Source organism: Meles meles, chromosome X (genome assembly GCF_922984935.1).
Source record: "Meles meles chromosome X, mMelMel3.1 paternal haplotype, whole genome shotgun sequence".
Lineage (NCBI taxonomy): Eukaryota > Metazoa > Chordata > Mammalia > Carnivora > Mustelidae > Meles > Meles meles.
Genome location: NC_060087.1, coordinates 108,658,353 through 108,662,807, shown reverse-complemented (window position 1 = coordinate 108,662,807; position 4,455 = coordinate 108,658,353).

Genomic DNA, 4,455 nt, shown 5'->3' with positions numbered 1-4,455 from the left:
TCTATCTGATTTAGAAGACAACTGCATAGAACAATGATTTTAAATCTGTTTTTAACCAACTTACAATGCAAGTATTTTCTGTAAAATACTAGAATGCAATTTACATAAAGCAATAGCACAAAACAGGGAAAGGAAATGGCGTTGTATTTAAGCAAAGTTTTCTATACTATTTAAGTTGGTATTAATTAGAGCTAGATAGCTTTTGTTTGGTTTTGGTTTTGGTTTTGGTTTTGGTTTGGTTTGGTTTGGTTCTTCGGATTTTGTTTTTGTTTTTGTAATCTCTGCCCAATCTGGAGCTCCAACTCATGACCCCAAGATCAACAGTTGCATTGGCTTCCTACTGAGCCAGCCAGGTGCCCTGAGGCTAGATGTTTTTTTTTTTTAATTTATTTATTTTTTTCAGCGTAACAGTATTCATTGTTTTTGTACAACACCCAGTGCTCCATGCAATACGTGCCCTCCCTATTACCGACCACCTTGTTCCCCCAACCTCCCACCCCCGTCCCTTCAAAACCCTCAGGTTGTTTTTCAGAGTCCATAGTCTCTTATGGTTCACCTCCCCTTCCAATTTTTTTTTTTATAAACATATAATGTATTTTTATCCCCAGGGGTACAGGTCTGTGAATCGCCAGGTTTACACACTTCACAGCACTCACGATAGCACATACCCTCCCCAATGTCCACAACCCCCTCCCCCTCTCCCAACCCCACCTTCCCCCAGCAACCCCCCAGTTTGTTTTGTGAGATTAAGAGTCATTTATGGTTTGTCTCCCTCCCAATCCCATCTTGTTTCATTTATTCTTCTCTTATCCCCCTAACCCCCCATGTTGCATCTCCATGTCCTCATATCAGGGAGATCATATGATAGTTGTCTTTCTCCGATTGACTTATTTCAACTAAGCATGATGCCCTCTAGTTCCATCCATGGCTAGATGTTTTTAATGTTAATTGTAAACTCCAGGGCAACCACAAAGAACATTACTTAAAAATATAATAAAAGAAATGTCAAGGGAATGAAAATGGTATACTATAAAGTACCTAACAAGAAAGAAGGCAAGAATTATGGAATAGAGGAACAGAAAAAAAAGTCATAGAAAAAATAGCAAAATAGATGATGTTGATCCTTCTTATTAGTAATTACAGTAATTATAAATGAATTAAACACTCCAGTTAAAACAGCAATCAGCAGAATGGGTGAAAAACTATGACCTAAACACATGTTGTCTACCAGAGACACACTCTAGACCCAAACCCACAAATAGGATGAAAGTTTAATGATGGAAAAACAATATGCCATATGGACAATTTCCTCTAACTAGTGGTAGAAGTCAGAGAAATTGGAAGTGTGAATAGGATATAATACACCATTGCTGGTTTCAAATGGAGGGATAACTAGACCAAGGAATATAAGTGACCTCTAGAAGCCGAAAGTAGACCCTCACTGACAACCAGAAAAGAAACTGAGAACTCAGTGCTAAAACTGCAAAGAAATGAAATTTTCAACAACCTGAATAAGTTTTGAAGTAGATCTTCCCTAAAGCCTCCATATAAGAACCCAGTGTGGCCAGCACCTTGACTTTGATGCTGTGAGCAGAGGAACCCAGCTGATGCTGCCTGGACTTCTAACCCACAGAACTATGAACTAATATATGGTTTTTTTTAAGCCACTAATTCTGTGATAATTTGTCAAAGAGCAATAGAAAACTAATATAGTCTCTTGTTTTCTAATTGTTTCACGTACCTTATCTCCCTTAGGAGATTGCAAGCAACTTGAAGGACAGAACCAAGTCTTGTAAGTATAGCTAGCACACAAGGCATATAACATGATACATTAAAGATCAGGATCAGTTAATTGAATAAAATACCAAGATTCACTTATATTTTCTGCTTACCCCACCTGAATATCCCTGACTTCTCAGTCATCCCTAATATGTCCAGGATTCTTTTAGGGTAATGTAACAGACTTAGAGTAATACAGCTGGGGTAAAACAACAATAAGAACAATGACAACAACAACAAAAACTAGGGAGGTTCCAATGATTCCAAAAATTAGGGAGGTTCCAATAATTTCAAGATTGTATTTAGAATACAAAATACATTTCATCTTTTTGAGTAATTAATATGCTTACACCCTATTAGGGAAGACAAAAATTGTGTATCCATTGTTACTGTTTCACAACTTACTTTCCTTGGCTTCCAGTAATAAATCATACCAATATGAATTTTTTTCAGATCTCAATATCTCACAAGTTACAAATGCGTATTAATTTCTATAATATCCTTTTTCTTTATAATTTTAGTCCAATTTTACATAAGGGAACTCTGAAAGTAATGAATTTTCAGAAGTGTATGTACACACTCTTACTTCCCTGAAGAAAATATTCTTCTTATCATTAATAACTCTCTTATTAGATACTCTGTTGAGGATATGCAAGTGATAAAATTATCACAAAGTTAATATCTCTGTCAAGTTTTAGAACAAAGAAAAAGTAACTTCTCTTCATGTAAAGATCATGAACAATTAACAAATGAAATCATAATTTCACAGATAGTTGCCCATCTAAATTTATTCATATTTAGGGAAGAAGTAAGGCTACATTAAATTTTAATCAAATTTCACAGCTGCTGAAATATATTCATGAAATACTTGATTGACACTCCTAACACAAACAGAATGATCTATAAAAAGGACTATTACATTTTAAGTTCAGTCATGTCAAGTTCCTCTTCCTATGTTCAAAATTTGTGATATTGAAAGATTGTAGCTATTTCCTTATTTTCTTACTCCATTCCTAATGACTTCATCTTCAAACACAGTTCATGCAAGTGCCTAAAATTATGTTGGAAATATTATGGTTCTAACATAGAGGAATGAGTTTTCCAGGAATGAGTTATCATTCTGCTTTTTCCAAATGGATTTGTTGATCATGTAAGAAAGCTTTGTGGGGCACCTGGGTGGCTTAGTGGGTTAAGCCTCTGCCTTCAGCTCAGGTCATGGTCTCAGGATCCTGGGATCGGGCCCCACATCAAGCTCTCGGTTCAGTGGGGGCCTGCTTCCCCCTCTCTCGCTGCCTGTCTCTCTGCCTACTCGTCATCTCTCTCTCAAAATAAATAAATAAAATCTTAAAAAAAAGAAAGCTTTGTATGCCCAGCTTTGTAGTGAAATTATATTAATTTACCCTGTTGTAAAAATAATATTACTTTTATTACTTTATGGTCTATTATTATATAATCTCTATACATACTTCCATTATAGACCTTCCTTCTAATATTTCTAGAGTTCTAGGTATGAAAGGAGGCAAAAATAAAAATAATCTATGAATGCAGGTGAAACTTTCTCTAAGAAAAAATACACAAGAAAATTCTGATTTACCTAATAGAGGTGTCAGAGAAGGTAATTTGCTTTACAAAAAAGAAGCATTTTATTTACAATATTTAGTGTGAAATTTAAATAATACTTGACTCACCTCCCATATAAAGCAATGTGCACTTTCTCATTTTCATTTTTTTTTATTTTGACAACAGCACTTAACATGTGATCTAGTCTCCTAACAAAATTTTAAGTGAACATCATCTCTAACTATAGTTGCAGTGTTACACAGAGGATTTCTAGAGCTAATTTATCTTGCTTCACTGGAACTTCACTTGACTGCCCCATTAGTGGGTCCCCATTTCTCCCTCCCTACAGCCCCTGGCAACCACCATTCCATTCTTTCATTTTATGAAATTGACTATCTTAGATTTCTCATATAAATGGAATGGTTATCTGGGTTGCTTAGTTGATTGAGCATCCTACTCTTGGTTTCAACTCAGGTCTGATCTCATGGATCCTGGGATTGAGCCCCCTTTCAATCTCCATGCTCAGCAGGGAGTCTGCATAAAGGTTCTTTCCCTCATCCTCTACTCCTACCCCCAATCATGTTCACCCTTACACACTCTCTCTCCTTCCCTCCCTCTAAAATAAATAAATCTTTTAAAAAAATTAGTGGAATGACGCAGTAATCGTCTCTGTGACTGAATTCTTTTACTAAGCATAATGTCTTCAAGGTTCATCCACCTGGTAATATATTGCAGATTATTTTATTTCTTAAGGCTGACTAGCATTACATTGTACATATTGTGAAAAGTGAAATGAAATGGAGTCGCTTATGTCTAGGGGTTTTAAAAGTAAGTCAGTTTGAAAAGTCCTTTATAGATCTTTTTCTATATCTTTATCTGATAAGACATCTGCAAATATCTTCTCCCATTTTGTAGGTTGTCTTTTGGTCTTGTCAACTGTTTTCTTAGCTGTGCAAAAGCTTTTTATCTTGATGAAGTCCCAGCAGATAAACTTGGCTTTTGTTTCCCTTGCTTTGGAGATGTATTTAGCAAGAAGTTGCCGTGGCTTATCAAACTCAACACCCCAAAACCAAATAATTCCGTCAAGAAATGGGCAGAAGACATGAAAAGACATTT